Source organism: Taudactylus pleione, unplaced genomic scaffold (assembly GCF_031769625.1).
Source record: "Taudactylus pleione unplaced genomic scaffold, aTauple2 ptg000040l, whole genome shotgun sequence".
Lineage (NCBI taxonomy): Eukaryota > Metazoa > Chordata > Amphibia > Anura > Myobatrachidae > Taudactylus > Taudactylus pleione.
The window spans coordinates 31,418,045-31,437,375 of NW_028284442.1; the positions used below are offsets into that span (position 1 = coordinate 31,418,045).

At 42.8% G+C, this 19,331-nt stretch overlaps 1 long non-coding RNA gene across 1 annotated transcript; it reads left to right on the plus strand.

Moving 5' to 3' along the window:
• The first annotated feature begins 811 nt into the window (after positions 1-811).
• LOC148538501 (uncharacterized) lies at positions 812-18,900 on the plus strand. Its single transcript, XR_015871961.1, has 3 exons — positions 812-833; positions 1,925-2,089; positions 18,581-18,900. It is a non-coding gene; the product is annotated as an uncharacterized LOC148538501 (long non-coding RNA).
• Positions 18,901-19,331: the final 431 nt, after the last annotated feature.

Genomic DNA, 19,331 nt, shown 5'->3' on the forward strand with positions numbered 1-19,331 from the left:
GCACGCCCCCTTTGATCGGACACAACGAGCGAAGGACTTTCCTTCGCTCGTGGCGTCTGGCGCATGCGCACGACGGAGCTCCCTCCGTCGTGCGCATGCTCAGTCCATAACATCGACCCACTTGCGAGCGGACAGCCGCTCGCGAGTGGGTCTGAATCAGGCCCCATGTCCATACACTAGCAATCTACAGCCCCAATCCATCTGTGAAATCCAACATATTGGACAATCTGATTTAACAATTCCAATCACTTTTTGGTTGCAATCTGCGATCTGTGAAGCTCATACATTGCAGATTTTTATGCACAATCGAATGTAAATTGCAGAACTGCCACAACCGATTGCTGATGTATGGGGCCTTCACCCAGCAGGTGAAGTTTAGTTTAAGAGATCCATAGGTGGAGCTTATTATTTTACTTGTGATTATGTGAGGAGATCTGAAAACGATGTACAGTTTGGGGTGATGAGACCCGAGTTTGAGAACCTGTGATCTAGGCTTACCATACTATCCCTTTATATTGGAACACTCATAAATTACACAGGTTCTGTCACTGTGGCTGGCTGACTTTGCATATTACTCTGCATATTACAAGCCACAGACCCTGTGTAATTGTAATTCATGAGTGTCTTGATTTAAAGGGATAGTATGCAGACCCACCAACATGACCCATTCCATTAGGTACAAAATGCTCTGCTCCTGGACTTCTCTTAATTTATGATTGCAGCCACCTGTCCCATCAATTACCTAGTTCAACACAGGTGGCTGCAATCATACATTAGGTGGGAAGTCCAGGATCAGAGTGTTTTGTACCTATTGGAATGGGTCATGTTGGAGGGTAGGTACAGTAGTATGGTAAGCCTATATTTAACCAGTAAGCAGCTTCAAGACTTTAATTAATCCATCACCTGTCGCTGGTATACAGACAGATTTTATTGTGTATACAGACGGACATTCCATTTACTACTCTGAATATTTTTTAAACAGTGGTTTATAGAAAAGCTTATTTTAGAAATTGACATTTATGTGATAACTCTCATTGTTATATGTTGTGAGGTTTGTTGTTTTTTTTTTAAATGTGGTGTAATTGTTTAGTAGTGCATCTGTTCTCATTACATCTTTCTGCCATACGGTACCAATATCTCTGTTTTCACATTCTAAGCGCAGCACCATGCAATTACATGTATTCTGTTCACCTTTCTTATTATAAAGATATTCTAGTGAGAGCCCACAAACTCATAATCAGGGTGCTGCAGGTGGTTTTACTATATGTTTTTAATTATATTTCAGTATTATTGAAATTTTATCTATATGGTCATTCATTAGCACCTGTTGAAATAGCTAATGTTTACGTGCTTTGATTAAAAGAAAAGCGACCATTTTTTGGCAAATATAATTTGAAACAATTTAAAAAGAGCAAAACAATACGTGTGTGTATGTGTATATATATATATATATATATATATATATATATATATATATATATATTATACTGTGTGTGTAATATATAACACAATCAGTTAGAGAGGCGGCACTCTAGAGTCTTTTTAGAAGAAGGAATCAATACGACACCTTTTGTCGCTCATATTAGCCTGGGAGTGGGGAGGAAGCACGGCATTGCTGCAGGCAGCAGAGAGCCCAGGGACACATATGAATGACACAGGTTCTGTGGCTGATTAAAAACAGGTAAAATGGAGACTTGAAGTCAGCCAGCCAGAGAATCTGGGTAATTCATATGTGTCTCTTATTAGGATGAGGTAGCAACCCTAGCCAATCCTGTTAGGATCATCGATCACAGTCTGGCCGCGGCCACGTCAGGCAAGTGGTTATGAAATGCATTTTGGGAAACCTTTAGAAAGTTTAGATCAATGTTTCCCGACTCCAGTCCTCAGGGAACTCTAACAGTTCATGTTTTCCATATCTCCACAGGTGTTTAATCATTACTGACTGACACATTTTAAAAGATCCACAGCTGGTGCTAATTATTTCACTTGTGATCCTATGAGGAGACCTGGAAAACATGCACTGATAGGTTCCCTGAAGACTGGAGTTGGACAACACTGGACTAGAGACTGGGAGATGTCTAAATGTACTGTAAGTATGTGTTTGCTGCTGTACTTTTCTATAATTATGGCCTAATTAAAGTGCCTTTGTGAGGTAAATAGTTCAGGTTGGGAGGGCTAGGCCTGAATGTGAGAAGGTTATTAGAGGACAGGAGAGATTACTGGAGAATATCCTTTGGCAGATGTAATGCAGGACTGTGCTAGGCAGAGCTTGTGGCCTACGGTTACAACATAAACATTTGGTTCCGTCAGTCATTATGATACAGTGCATTTCATCAATGTGTGTGTGTGTGTGTGTCAGACAGATGACCAAAGATTAATACCAGATTACCGTTACAGGTATTGGAATTTCAGTTTGTAGATGGGCAAAATATTTTTCTATCGATATTGTCACAGTTGTAATTGTAACATGTATTAAATGTATTGGGACAAACATGCAGTTTTGTTTTCCTATAGAGGAATTACACCTACAGTATTTGAAAAGCTATTTTGAAACTAGTGTGTAACATCTGCAAACTGACTAAAGGGGAGATGTGCTGTATCAAACCTTCTAAAGAGTTCAGAAGTGGACAGGTGGAGACGTTACCCATAGCAACCAATCAGCTTCTAACTATCATACTATAAAATGTACTTGATAAATGCTAGCTGAAAGCTGATTGGTTGCTATGGTCAACTTCGCCACCTGTCTACTTCTTCGCCATAAAATGCTTAACTGTGTACCTACTACTCTTGGCTCATCCCGTGTGGCACCATGTTCACTGCGGTCATACTCTGCGTTTTGCATATCGCTCCTTAGAATGGGACTCTGTGTTATAGCATGTTGCGCCTTTTGGGAACTTCTCAGGCTTAGTGGCCCTATGAGGAATCCTGAGATACAGTAGGCACCTCCATGCCTGCAGCAATGACTATACTAGCTTGTGTGCCGATGGAACACCCTCGATAAAACGTGAATTATCAATGTTCTCTCTCTTTGGGCTACTCCTTTACACCGTAAAGTATCAGAACGATTCGATAATAAAATTATAAATAATTGTGATGTTTTGTTTTGTAACAGCCACATAAATCCTGGGCGAGCCATTATAATAAGGTTACTTCGGAGCCTTTTTTTTAACATCACGCAGTCCTGTAAACGGCAGTGAGCGAATAGGGAGCTGGTGCCAGACAGGGAATAGGAAGTAATACTGGGCAGAATAGATGTGTTGTCCTTACTGCCAATCCCATCCCAAGATGTTGAGCTCATGTCTAGAAACCAAATGTTCAGGCAAAGTTGGGGTTAACGTTACAGCCAATACACTGTGTTATGGAAAATGTTTGCACTTACTGTAACTATACAATGTTCTACCTGTTTCGGTAAAAAGTAGACCGAAAAATCTAGACTACCTGTTAGTGCAGCGCTTATTTCACAGTAAGCTCAGTAACATTCCTAACCGGGGTACACTTTTATTTATTTACAGTGACAGTCCATCATTTCTAGCAGGCAGCTGTTAAACACTACGAGGGGTATTCAATATGAAACGTTAACTTCACTGTCGAAGTTAACGTTTCATATCGGAGTTTTTACCTGCATTAAAGTATCGGGCGCGCTCCCGCTTATCCCCGTATTCAATATAAAATTAACGAAAACGGGAAACTCCGAAGTTGGATTTGCGTAAAGTTACGAATTTTTCCTTAAAAAAATTGTAAGACCCCCCTAAAGTTGTAAAAACAAGGGGGATCACTATGGGTACCCCCGTTTGAGCCTTTAATTGAAAGTCGGGGATTTAAATAGCCGCAGCAGGTGTTTTTTTCCCGACATTGAAGAAGTGATACAGAAGAGCACTTAGGTGATTTTTTTCGTTTTTTTTAAGTGGTCCCATCAAATTTGGGGTACATGAAAATGGGTACTAGCATATTTTTATGTCCCTAAAGTAAGTTTTTAAAAATTCTGCATTTGTGCACCTGCCGCTATAATTCTATTCTTCAAAACACCTGCTGCATACTTGCAGAATAGCCCTGAACCTAGGGCCTGATTCAGAACCGCTCGTAAGCGGCCGCTCGTTCGCTCTGAGCGATGTTCGCACAACTGCGCATGGGTATGGGTTGTAATACGCATGCGCAAACCAGTCATTGCGGTCGGAAATCGTGTGTTCGCAAAATAGCGAGTGCCTGCTAATTTGAGTGACAGGATGAGGCGTTTGTGGGTGGTAACAGGGGAAGGTGTTTGAAAACGGGGAGGGGAGATCCGAACGCAGGCGTGCCAAACGGTCAAAACGGGCGTTTTAAGGGTGTGCATAATTAACAAAGCAGAGTCATCGGCCACGTCACTTGGTTGTCTCTTAGCCTGAACTGTTCGCATGATTGTGGTAGGAAAATCCAACCACAAGCACTGCGAGCAGTTCAGACGCCTTTCGATGTACTCGATTAATCTAATAAATAGCGGAGATGACGTAGGATGCGAGCGGCCAGGGGGCGTCTTTACAAAGTAGCAAGCGCATGTTTCGTTCGCTCGCTCAGACATAGAGGCGTCAACAGACCGCAAAGAGCGAGCGCTCAATTTAAATAGCCGTCCCCTTTTTCTGAACGAGCGAGCGCAAATAGCGTCCGGCTCTGAATCAGGCCCACTGTTCATACTTATATATGTTCTTATTTTGCCTGTCAGCATTATTATGTGTTAGCATAATCCATCATTTGCTACATCTTTATTCATTTTGCCAGTTTGAGGAATGTATTTTGTATAAGCACTAACCACATAAAAAGCAGATGAGCCACACAATAAGCGCGTGTGCTTACTTGTTAGCCTACTACAGTACATACACACTGCTCGCCAGTTGCAGAAAGCAGCCAGTACAAACTCATTTTTAGACTTGCATGTTATACAAATAGATCTATTTTATGGGTTTTTTTGTGTATCCTCGATGTATGTGTGTCATACTCATATTTACCTACTCTCCTGGAAGGTCCAGAAGACTCCAGATTTTTTTGGATAGTCCCCCAGATCCCTGGTAGAATGACTGGATCTCCAACAGCCTATTCCTAGTGAAGTGGACAGGATGGGGAGATAATACTGGGAATAACGGGTCCATAGGGGGCGGAGCCAATATGATGCAATTCACCTAATGATGTAAAGAGCCCAGCCCATCTGCATCTCCCTCTGGGCTTCTCCTGGAGAGTACCAAAGTAAAGTCGGCAAGTATGCACCTGTGTGCATACTTGCACACAGGTGCAAGATTTTTAATAATCTATTTAACCTTACATTTAACATTGTTGAATTGAGACGGTCAAGGGGGAGATGTATTAAAGCTTCTAAAAAATGGAAAAGTTACCCAAAGCAACCAATCAGCTTCTAGCTAGCTTCTAGCTAGCACTTATCAAATGTTTTCAATAAAATGACAGGTAGAAGCTGATTGGTTACTTTGTGCAACTTCTCTACAGGACCACTTAGAAGAACATCCCTGTAGAACAGGGATGAGCAACTAGTGGCCCTCCAGCTGCTGTGGCGTTACAGGGCTGGCTCTAGGGGTGTTCGACCAGTGCACCTATAGAGGGCGCACCCCTCCTCAAAATCCCGATTTCACAGTACTGTCCCGCTGTTCCACCCGTGGGCCGAAGTGACCCGTGGGTGGTCAAATCAGGAGATTGGGGAGCCCCACCACTGCAGCTATGCGGCGGTGCCAGACCCCCGGAGTGTGAATGGATGCGTGCAGCATTTACTGACGGGAGAGGGCTGGGGGAAGCCCAGCCAGTGACGGAAGGCTGGGCTTTACCCCCAGCCTGACGTTATTTGGAGGCATGCCATGTGGGCACGCCTCCAAATAATGTTACTTAAGGGGCGTGGCCTATGGTAATGAGGCCACGCCCCCAATTTCGGTCATGCACGATTACAGGGCGCTACGTACCGGGCCGTCACAGGGTGCTCAGACCCCTGGAGCCGGCCCTGTATCCCAGCATGCTCTGCCACAGTTTTAGCATGCCCTAACAGCAAAACCCTGGCAGGGCATGCTGGGATGTGTAGCTCCATAGCAGCAGGAGTGACACAGGTTGCCTACCCCTGCTTTGGAAGGCTTTACATCATACTTACTGACATTCCTCTGCAGCTTTCCAGGAGCAGCAGGAGGGGAACTGCTGCTCTCCTCTTCGGGGGTGGAGCCAGACAATAGACTCCATTAGGCCCCGTCCCCTGTACAGAAAACACTTGCTATTCGCGGGTCCATGAGGAGGGGGCGGGGCTAAATTATGCGATTTGCGCCATTTAGCCCCGTCTCTTCCCTACGGACCCGAAATTTTCAGGTAAAATCTCCCCATCCTGCCCACTTCACTAGGAAGTGGGTGGGATGCGGGAGATCTGCCTACTCTTCAGGAGGTGCGGGGGGTTACCCAAAAAATCGTGAGCCTCCCACGATTCCCGGGAGAGTAGGCATATATGCTTTACATTACCCCCAATGTGAGATACAAACATGGTCACATTTCTGATGTAGATATCGGAGTTAATCTTAATTATTTATTATCCTTTATTTAAATGGTGCCACAAGTGGTCTGCAGTGCCTTACAAACTACATAAACAGAAACAGTGCAAGCTTTGACACATCTCCCCCACACAACACTAAACAGAAATATTGTTCTAGTTGTGAAGCAATGTAAGGTCATTTTGGGTAAAATAGCTATTTTCCAGCCTCAATAATTATTAAATGATGTTATTATACTAGGGGTAGAACAAAGAATGAAGATGCGCTTAGTCTGTTGATTATGCTGCAAGGCTATACAGCTCTCTGGCAAGGAAAGGTTTGTGTAACCTAACTGGAACAGCTGCCAAATCCACAAACCACTAATGACTCCTCTGAGTATAAGGCCTCTGTTCACCGCAGCCACAAGAGAAACCGCAGACCTGCTCCCCTCCAGACCACACTGTGCCACACATAACAAACGTCTACTGACAGTTCCGCAGTCTTACATAACCCTCAAACCAACCTGACACACAACATAGACCTCACTCTGCACACAGATTGCCTCACAGATAAATCAGACTGGACAAGGAAACTAGATACCAAATGTCTCCAGATAGCAGTGAATTCAAAAAGATGGCAATCTCAAAATAACTGGAATTTTTTATTTCCTAGAAATTCAATGTAGAAGATTTTGTCATTCTCATGTCATGGAACTGTGGTTTCATTCCGTTTGATGATATACGCACTGTTTAACATTAAGGGGCTTATGTATCAAGCTGATTTTTACATAAAATTATACAGAAACTGCAGTTTCTGCATAATTTTATGTATTATGTTCTAATAGCACAATGCAGGATATTTCACAGAAATCTTCGGCAAAGTGCTAACTAGCAATTCACACCGCAGTCCACATTATTGTCAATGGGGACTACGATCTGACCCCTATGTACTAAACTCCAGAGCTTAGTACATCTGCCCCATAGTACCTCATGCCACATGCAGATGAATTATCAGCCCACAAAATGGCTGCCTTCAGTGGACCCAATTGATTGAGCACAGTCGATGAACGCAGTAGAATATTAGTGCACCATTTCACTAAATTATACTTTTACATTTTTAAACTTCAAATACAGTTTAGCCTCATTTTGGGCTTAATAAATAACGAGAGTGAGGGGTTTGTTTTAATGACATTTGATTTTATTTAGTTTTTTTGTATTTGAAGGTTTTTATTTACATTGGGCATTTCCGATTTCAGCGGGACAGTCCCGTTTTTCGGGCACTGCCTCGCTGTTCCACTTGCGGGACGAAGCGTCCTGCGGTCAGTCGGGAGGTTGGGCAGCGGTGCCGGCCCTGGAGAAGAGGAATGGATGCTGCGAGCATGCGCGCGGCATCCATTCAGTGCTGGAAGAGAGCTGGGGGCTGCTACTGACGTAGTGCCCCCAGCCTGACGTTAACGGAAGGCGTGCCATATGGGCACATCCACAAATAATGTCAAATAGGGGTTGTGGCTTATGGTAATTAGGTCACACCCCCATTTCCGGTCATGCACGGCTTTGCCGCGCAGGATTGGGACGTCCATTACCCATCCCGCACAAGGGGCGGCTCCCCATGGAGCCGGCCCTGCTTAGGATACTCCCACTTTCCTGCTCCTGTCCCCCTCTTCTGGGATCCCATGGCACATCTACTGGTCGTGGAGGCAGCAGAGCCCAGCAGGAGACAGGAACACATTTTATATAAGTTGCACAGGTTCCATTATAGCCCCACAGAATAACATTTCTTGTTGTTCGTGTTGTAGAAGAGCTGTGGATTTTATAATCTTTTTGGCGTCTTTCATGTGTCTGTTTATATATTATGTTCTTATTGTGCAATTTATTTTCCTGATTTCCTCTTCTCTCATGTTTTGATATGTAAGTGTTGCATCATATGATAGTTAGCCTTTGCACTCACCCTTGGCTGAGAATAGCAGCAAGGCAGATATGTGAGACCACAAATATGTCTAGCAGTGTTCAATTATTAATTGTTTCCATCATTAATTTCACATAAGATGTGTTAGTTCTAGAGTAGTCATGAGTTTAAAATTCATGTTTACATTTAAAGTATCACTGGAAGCTCATTACAGGGATGAGTCATATTGGGAGTTGGGACATCCCCACTTCTAAGTAATCTCCCCCACGTAACATGTTCCATGTTATAGTGCCCTTTAAGTCTTTTTAATTAGACCTGATGTGGGTGTGTTATCTGTCAGGCAACAGCTGTACATTCAGGTAACGATGGTGCAGCTTCCAAGATAGTAAAACTCCCTTTATAGCTTCTCCGTAACATAAAAAAGATGCAGCAGCTCAAAATACTGTGTTACAACGTGGTTGCATCAAATTAAGTGTATCTTGATGTAAAATTCATACTGGATACACTAGACCAGTGGTTCCCAAACTTTTTTGAATCATGGCAAAAATATGAATAAAATGACACAGATTATATATGCAAATATTTTATAAAAAATAAAGAGAAATAAATTTAGAGTTTCTAAGACAACTTACAACAAAATTCTTAGCGCTGCTGTGTGGGGGGTTTCACACATAAGAAATCTCAGGGCACATTTACAGCACTTCGTATGCTCCCCAGTGACTGAACATTGAATGCTGGATGGCATTTATTTGTATAGATCTCTAATTCTTTGTTCCTAATTAACAGGGTCTCCCTATCAGGTCAGGAGGGTTTGAGATCAATAGAGGGTCCCTGTGATTTCAAATACAGGGTTACCTGGCCAAACCAACAGGTTCCCTGCTATAAAGATGTGTGACCACATAACTCCCTCGTAAACCTACACAGGCCAGTATACAGTGGTGTAAACATTCCTCAATCACAAGAATGGTATTAGATGGTTATCACCCTCTCTTCCTGGTGTCGCTAGTTCAAAGGATTTGCATGTCGTAAACCGCAGTGTACCCGTCAGCCCCTCTAGACTAACCACTGGTCAACTACAGGGCATCAAATGCAGCTGGTTTATCACATCTATAGATCAAGGAATATAATTTCTGGCGATCATTCTGCGCCTATTCGCTACAAGTAGTGATCCAAGCACGCCCACCAGAGATTATTATTTGTGCCGCATTGAAGGCCTGATTCAGGAGGACAGATGCATTTATCTAGCATGTATCACAACCCCACATCTATGTCACAAAATCACGGATGGTTAATGGATGCTGGACTGTACCTTGGGGTTGGTTGAGACCCAGTGCAGAAGTGCGGAGTCTAACGTGCCGGTAGGTTTCACCAGGGACTCCCGCAAGGAGGTTTCGGTTTAACTGTGCCTGGTCGCAGCCCTCTATCTGGGCATCCAAGTACAGGTACTAATATACTCTGTGGTGTAATGAGTGGTTCGCCATGGGGAGTATAGAAGTGTAATCGACAGACCGGGTCAGAACCAGACCGACAGCACAGTACCAGGGATCAGTGGCGTAAGTACATCCCAGACGCCCGGAGGTAAGTTATAATCTGGTGCCCCCCCCCCGTCACTGCCGCTGACACTGTAATGTAGCAATTTGCATGCAGACAGGTTATAGATAGACGAAAGCAGCAGCTGATGGTCAGACATGGAGCTCTCCACTAGTGTATGGTGGCTTCTCAGGTACCGGGAAAGAGTGCCATGTATTGGGCGACCGTGACGGTACACTCTGGGTACATAGTTACAGCCCTAAGAGGGGTGAATATGTTGTTGACTATGGAGGAGGTTGCCCTTCAGAGCTAGAGCCTGGCGGCAGGCACCTCCATTGTCTCCCATAATTCTTCCCCTGCCAGGGATGAGACTGATACAGGTCACGGGGGTCAGAAATTGGTTTCAAAATGCACAAGGAGTTCCGAACGCTGGAGCTAGCCTATGTCACAGGAGTGCTCCCAGGGACTTCCTTAACCCCTTAACTGGCGTAGTCGCATGTAATGCGACCGGAGCTAGAAGTGCTTCATCTGGCAAGATCGCATTACATGTGATCACGTCAGCCCACTCTGTCCCCCAGCTTTAATGGGGTATCCGTTCTGCACAAGTACAGAACGGATCTTCTCTGTCTCCCTGGGCCCCCCTGGAAGTGATGCGGCGGTCTGTGACCGCCGACATCACTGCCGGAATCGCGCCCCAGAATGCTGTGTGGATCGTGCCCCAGAGTGACGAAAGTAAAAGTGCGAGGAGGGGAACATAATTCCCCTCCGAGTACCGCTATGCTGATCTCTGCAAGTACAGAAATTAGCTGCAGCTGATGATCAGTGCCCCCCCGCCCACGTTTCGCTGCGCTCTGCAAAGGTGAGGGGGCAGGGCTAGATCACAGGGGGAAGGGGTCTAACCGGAGGGGGCAGCTTTCAGCCCTGGGTGGGTTATGCAGGGCATATAAACATATTTTTGGCTTGGGGGGTGGGGATACCTAGATTTTTTTTTTTACATATATACAGTGACACGTAGAGGGGGGGTAGTACTAAATTGGGCACCTATTGTCCCTGGGAGTGAGGGTGGGGACTCTTCCACAGGTAACTACTACCACTAGGAGGGTGGGGGTTGTTATATCTGGGGATCTTTAGACACTTTGGGGCTCTATTTTTGATGATGGTAGGAATGATAAATTATAATGGGGGGCCTATGAACAGGGGGTTTGGGGGGGATGCAAAACATCCCCTATGTATCTATTTTTTTTACTAAAATATTTAAATATAATTAAAAAGAAAACTTTTTTTAAACTTAAATGAATTTTTTTTTTTTTTTTTAAATACAATTTCTGTGCGTTTTTACAAAAATAATTTGTCAGTTAAGTGGTTAAATAGGTGGAATTTGAAAATGGGCGCCAATGTGACGTCACATTCTTGGTGCATCTGGCCCTTTAAACTCAGTGCTGAACGACGAACGCATCCCTATTGGAGCCGCAGAAACATACCCAGAAGTCACTGATGATGCAAGCTCAGCTGGAGGCGGAAACAGATCACCACAGCGGGCGCAGGGGACCCATCCTAGGAGTAGGATGCCAGAGCTGTCATACCTGTCAGTGCCAGGCTCCTATGTGCTGCTGTGACAATCTAATCACAAGACTATTATGCTATATAGGTGCAAGTAGAGTAATTAGCATATGCCTATAACTAAAAAATACACAGGGCTACCTTTTGCGCTGGGCAGCAAGCGGGTCCCTCTTCCTCCACAGTGCCATCTTCTCAGTGATATTCGGGAAGATGGAGCATGCGCACAAGAGAGCAAAGTGCCCGCGTCTTTGCTTTCACTGTGTGACTCCATCTTCTTGAAAATTCACTGTTAAGATGGTGCTGCTGCTGCTGCGGAGGAACCTGCTGGTCAGCACAAGGTAAGTATATTCTGGGTGCAGTGTGTGGCCCCACTGAACCCAGGGGCATTGCACACTCTGCACCCATTATTAATCCTACTGACCTATGAGTAGCAGAGCCACAAGTCACCTAAGGGGGTAAATTTACTAAGATGGGAGTTCTATTTAAGAAGTGATGTTGCCCATAGCAACCAATGAGATTCTACTTCTCGTTTATCTAGCACCTTCTAGAAGATAATACCTGGAATCTGGTTGATATGGGCAACATCACTTTTTAATAGAACTCCCATCTTAGTAAATGTACCCCTTAGTTTCACAACCTCAGTGCTTTCACTCATATAATACCAGGAATTTAATGGTTGGAATTAGAACAACGGATAGTAATATGTGATCAGTACTTAAAAGCTACGATATGCCTGCTTCTCCGTCAATGACCTCTAGCAGACCTGAGTTTACTAAAGGAAATACTGCTATGATTCTGAGCCAAAAACAGTGCATGTTAATCGTAGTTTCCATTGAACTGATAGACATTCATACATGGTAATTAAGGAAGAAAGAAGACAAAAGGACCTTTTTGTGATGTTTGTGCCTTACATACTAACTACTAAAAACGTTCCAGTGGTTACTTTTTTATGACAATCCCCCTGTAATTTTGGAAATATAGTCACAGACACTTTTATAACCATGGCGCTCTATGGTTGGAAACAACTGTCACAAAACAAGGTAATATGCTGAAATACTGTATTGTCCGAGTAAGTGCAGCTTCAGTGCAACTCATTACACTTACCGATATGTGTCAGAACATAATGTCTCATTACTGCATTCAACTGTACATTCTGGTTTATTGCATTTTACTCATTTTTTCCATGTTTAGCTTTCCTATTTGGGCTATGACAAATCAAGTTTTGAGGGTTTTGGAAAGTCTTTTATTTGTGTAAACTATATTTTAAAATTTGTTTTGGTTTTTATTTTACTTTTGATATCATTGAAATGAATAGGTTTCTATGGGGACTGCTATGCAAGCTGGATTTACCAAGCTCCGGAATGAGAAGCATTCTGGAGCTTGACCCCGTCAGCAGGCACCATCTAAAGATGGTGTTAGATCATTGGTTACTTTTTTCAAAATGTACGGGAGAGGGGTCTGGTCTCCGGCAGCCCCACTATCTAATGGCCATACATGGGCGGTATGCACGCCAGTCCAGAATCTGGAAGCAAAGTGATATTACAACCGCATTTTATAAATGGGATATGTATGCACAACTCTTATTTTAGACGTTGGATAATGTAAAGCACAGGAGTTCTAGCTTATGGACCCAGGTAATTATAAAATTCAAAACTTCAGATGGATCTTGGTACATATTATTCAGTACAATAAAGAGAGGGAGCTGTTGTACAGGAAAATCAATCACATGCTAATCTCATAGGAATCCCCAAAATGTTAATAATCCCTAGTTAGTATTGGAGATAGGGGTGCTACCACATAGGGGTAGATAGGGGTGCTACCACATAGGGGTAGATAGGGGTGCTACCACATAGGGGTAGATAGGGGTGCTACCACATCCTGTCAAACATAATAATACACTTATCACTAAAGGATTCAGGATATAGAAGATCAAATTGCAACTTTATCGGACATGTTCAACAGCAATGGTGTTTGCTACATTTAGATCAACTGATTGTGTTTGGATACAATATTACAAAGAAAACACACTTACTACGTAGGAGGTATTGAGCCAACTTGACTGAATTTAACTGAATATTATCTTTAATTGTAACAGAATACTAAGATTATATCACTAGAACCAGCAGACGACTTACTAACATCTACACAACCCTATGTAGAGGATGTGTTATTACTGACAAACAGACACTTGGCTATTAAAAGAAATCATATACTTACACTTATCTTTTCACATTTTTTGTACACAACTCTTACTTTATTTTAACCAAGATATTTCGCCTTGCTTTGTGTATTGTTTGAATATTTTAAGTAAAATAATAAAGGTTACATATTAAAGTAGTGCACCATATACAGATTCCTTTCCTTCCTTTTCTAGCTTACATATTATTCAGGACATTTCAGGTGATTGTTTAACATATATGGTTGCTGTGTTTCTAAAATAAATAGTTTACTACATGTATATTGCTATAAATTAAGAGAGATTTAAGTTTGCTTCATTGATGCTTTGAAATATTTATTTATTACCAGTTATTTATATAGTGTACACATATTCCGCAGCGCTTTACAGAGAATAGTTGGCCATTCACATCAGTCCCTGCCCCAGTGAAGCTTACAATCTATGGGCCTGATTCAGAGCCGGACGCTATTTGCGCTCACTCGTTCAGAAAAAGGGGCCGGATATTTTAATAGAGTGCTCGCTCTTTGCGGTCTGAATTTCTCAATAACCAACTTTTGGCTTAGAGGTGCTGTGAAAAAAATGTTGATTCTCTAGGGCGTCGTGATTCAAGTTTGGGAATCACTGCCGTAAACTGCTATTGGGAATTAAAAGACCTTCTCCTTTGCACAAATAAGATACAACACTTGGATATGGCATGTCTAAGCTAACATAGCAGAACACTATCCAACTGTAACGCATACAGTATATTTAGAAAATTGTGTGAGGTCCAATGAGATGCACATGTTGTCAATTGAATGTTCCTTGCTCTTAGCTGAGAGGTTCTGCAGTATTGTGATCAGTTTGTGTGGTAAAAGGGAGTAATATGAGGGCTTTTGGCTCTGACAGGGATGTACTTGGTACTATCAGATTTAAGCAGTAATTCTTCAGTTGGCAACTTTAGTTTATAAGATTTAACAATTAGATTTGACAAATAGTGGATTGTTATATCAGTGTAATAGAATGCCATCTTGGCAAAGGCAAGATTGAGGGCATGACTGGTTGAATTAAATAATTTAGATTATTGTCATGAAAGGCTAATTCTGCCTTGTATAATAGTAATTGTAAAGCTCTCGGGGGAGATGTATCAAGCCGTGGGGAGAGCTAAAGTACCAACAAATCAGCTTCTGTCATTTTTCAAACACAGCCTGTAAAATGGCAATTAGGAGCTGAGTGGTTGGCACTTTATCACTTTATCTCCATCCACTTTATCTCTCTCCAAGGCTTCCAAGTACAGCTAGCCCCTACTCCCCACCCCCTTCACCTCAATTATGGGTGTCCCTTCCATTGGACTTTATTCTCTGCACTGATGGGATCCATTATGATGGCCCCAGTGCTAGAGTGGTTCACAAGATGAACCATATTACAGCCCTGCTTCCTGTTATCGTCATGGAGCCAATTGAGGCCATTGACATTTGAGATTCTAACGTGAACTTTTGGAGCCGAGATCTCAAACATCATCTGACCTCAAGGGGGGTAATGATGAGATAAAGTGTCCAAGTGATCTTGCTGCCTATTCATTAAACAGGCTCCCCGTTTTGGTTGACTTGAAAAAAACATTGACTCCAAGATGCAAATGGGAGAAGTTTTGGGGCCAATGAACCCCATATTTCAGGTAAGGGGAAGTACAGGTTGGTGTTGAGGAATTTTTCAAAATGAACCCCTTCTTCTCTGTGGTATACCCAGGCCACCAGGAGTTCTTCTGGCCCTGGTACTAAGGGAAAAGGGGGGCATGCATGGCCAAGTATGTGAGGCACTCGCTGTAACTACCAGGGACGCCTTTACATGCTGCACTGCTGAAGAAGCATTGGCCACACAATCTTGGGAGCATGTCTGCACCTCTTTGACAGGCTCGGACACTCAGACAGGCTCAGGAACCTGCATTTTGCCTGTCTCCACCCTTATGGAACCCCTGGTCCTAGTTTGAACACCAGTAAACTTGGTAGAAACATTAACCAGAGCAAGGAAAGCATTTTGTTTAACTCCTGATTCCTTGGCAATTTAATTTAGAAAATGTATTGTGATATATAATACAAATATAAAAAAGAATATCCTCAATGTACCCATCTAGGATTTGAACTGTAGTCTCAGTAGCAACATGTGATTGATCTGATCATAAAGCCATTATTTATTTATTTATTAAGTTTCTTATATAGCGCAGCATATTCCGTTGCGCTTTACAATTGGAAACATTGATAGAACAAAACAGGGTAATAACAGACAGACATAGAGGTAAGAGGGCCCTGCTTGCAAGCTTACAATCTATAGGGAAATAGGCATTTATACACAAGGATAGGTGCTATATATTGCAATTTGGTCCGGCCAGAATGCAGAGTTTCTTGGTGGGCTGCATGATCCAGTCACACAGGAATGTCGGCAAAATGTCAGGAGTATGTGAAAGAAAGACAATATGTGAGGTTATGTGTGGACTGTGAGAGGGGATGTGATAAGACATGGAAGCTATGAAGGTTATGTGGTCGGTTCTGGAATCTGATAAGCTTGTCTGAAGAGGTGAGTTTTCAGGGAACGCTTGAAGGATTGAAGAGTAGAGGTAAGTCTTATTGTGTGTGGTAAGGCATTCCAGAGAGTGGGTGCAGCCCGAAGAAAGTCCTGTAACCGTAAATGGGAGCAAGTAATGCATGGGGATGAGAGACGCAGATCTTGTGCTGAGCGGAGAGGTCGGGTTGGGATATATTTTGAGATGAGTGAAGAGATGTATGTTGGTGTAATTCGGTTAATGGCCTTATGTGTAAGTAACAGTATTTTGTATTGAATACGGTAGAAAACCGGCAACCAATGGAGGGACTGACAGAGCGGGGCAGCAGACTATGAACGTTTGGCAAGGAAGAAAAGCCTCGCAGCTGCATTCATAATGGATTGTAATGGCGATAGCCTGTTTTTGGGAAGACCAGTAAGGAGACTATTGCAATAGTCAATGCGGGAAATAATGAGTGAATGGATTAGAGTTTTTGCAGTGTCTTGTGTGAGATATGGTCGAATTTTGTATATGTTTTTTTAGATGTATGTAACATGATTTTGAGACAGATTGAATGTGGGGAACAAAGGACAATTCAGAATCAAGGATGACACCAAGGCAGCGAGCTTGTGGGGTGGGGTGGATTGTTGAGTTATCAATAGTGATAAAGAGATCAGATTGGTAACTGTTATTGGCCGGTGGAAATATAATTAATTCTGTTTTAGAAATATTAAGTTTCAGGTGGCGAGATGACATCCAAAATGAAATGGCAGAAATACATTCAGTGACACGGACCAATACAGATGGTGATAAATCTGGAGAGGATAGGTAGATTTGAGTATCATCCGCATACAGATGGTACTGAAATCCAAAAGAGCGGATTAGTTTGCCAAGAGAGGTGGTATAGATTGAGAATAGCAAAGGACCTAAAACAGAGCCTTGCGGTACTCCAACTGATAGAGGTAGCGAAGAGGAGGCAGAATCAGAAAAACGAACAGAAAAAGAACGATCAGATAGGTAGGAAGAGAACCAAGGAAGGGCTGTGTCCTTAAGACCTAGGGATTGTAATGTTTGTACGAGAAGAGAGTGGTCAACAGTGTCAAAATTATACAGTATCTGTGATTCCCTGAGTCCCCGGTGATTGACTCCCTATATATATATATATATATATATATATATATATATATATATATTAATTATAGCATACTTGTTGTCATTTTTAATTCTCCTCTCCGGAAGAAGCCTGGAAGTGGGCGGGATGCGGGAGAGACACCCACTCTTCCGGGGTACTACACGAAAAATCATGAGTTTCCACCAACTTCCTGGAGAGTAGTTAAGTATGATAAATAGGCTTGCCACATCATCCCTTTAATTCGGGACACATACAATATGAATTACACAGAATCTGTGGCTGGTTAACTTCAGGGGCTAAAATCGATTTAGGGTCGTTTCTTGGTCGATTTTGTACTTCAGGGTATAAATCATACATTTACTAACATGATTTATTTCATAATTTTCTTAAACAATGGCAAAAATCATCTGTTAGTAAATGTGTGATTTAGGGGTGTACTGTATTTACTGAAAGTCGATTTGGGTTGATTTTTGTATGATTTTTGGTTGATGTTGGGTCGATGTTTGGTCTATTTTGTGATTCAGAGTCTAAATCACACATTTACTTAGAGATGATTTTTGACACTTACTAACATGATTTTTTATATCTATTTTTAATCATCGTTTTGTAGGCGTGGCGGGGGGTGGCTTCACAAATGGAGGCGTTCCCAAGTGAACGCCTGCCATTTGTGGGCGGCCCCACTGACATCACCAGTGATGTCAGTGAGAGAGCTTCCGGCTCTATTAGAGCCAGAAGCTCTCTGGGGCTTGCGGCCACGAGACCCTACAAGGGTCTCGTCGCAAGCCCAATGGTCACGATGGTGTAGACCATCGCGACCATCATCCTGGCAACTCGCAATAGCTGTGGGTGGTCACCCACAGCTATGCGAGCTACCAGGAGGCCGCAACTAAAAAAAACAGTGCCCACCCTGATTCAGAGCGAGCGCTCTCTTTTTGCGAGCACCTCTGAATCAGGCCCTCTTTCCTCTTCTGCTTCTGTAGAAGGCTGATGCTCTTATGGTGCATGGTTGCTCCTGCAGTCATCAGCCAGCACTTAGTAGAAGTGTGCCCTTTGTGGTGCTTATAGCAATATTTCTTATAGAGTGTGCGGCTGAATAATATGCTGCACTTGTTACCTGTAACTTCCTGGTTCCTGTTATGCATCTGTACAGTTAATTGTTGGCATATGCTGCTTTCCAGTAAAGAAGCACGTAGTGTTTCCTCCAATCTGAGATTGATATATTATATAACAATAAATAATATAACATCATGTCACAAATGTAACATACGCAGTGTATTTCATTGCAGGACACAGAGCCAGGACAATTGTTCCACGTGGTTGCAAAAGTTGTGGCAGCAGCTGCTGTCACCAAAGAGATCATGGAGTTCACCAACAAGATGGCAACAGCAACTCTCTCTGGTACCAGCGGCTGAACTGAGATGGTATTCCCATACATATTCAAAATAATGAATCCTTGGTATGATCACTGCGCCCCACTCCCAATCTTTCCAATCTTTGACGTGAGCCCATTTTCCATAGCTACTTTTTTTTTTTTTTTCATTCTGATGTCGTTAAGGTTATCTTTTCATGCTTTTTATGTATTCTAGCCCTGTTTTTATTAAAGATGTGCGTGGACCCCTGTGGTTTGGTTTTAGCAAAACCACCCTCAAATGCTATGGTTTTGGTTTTGACAAAACCATCCGCAAGTGTTTTGGATCGGACTTAGTTTTGGTTTGGATTTCGTTCAAATTTATAAAAACAGCTAAAATCGTGTCATTTGGACCTGTTTTAAATGCAATCCAAAACCCAAGATTCGATGTTTAAATCTGAGTTCTGAACTTACAGCAGACCCGAGACGGGACTTGGTTCTACTCATAACCCCAAAAGTGATCTGAGCTGGGACTCTATTCAACACGGAAGCCCAAAAGTGATCTGAGTCGGGAACCCACTTCGGCTCGGAATCCTAGCGTTTTGGTGTGTTCATTTTTCAGGAAAACCAAACTGCACATCACTGCTTTTTATATGTTGTTGTGCAATACCATTCAAAGTAGAGATGTG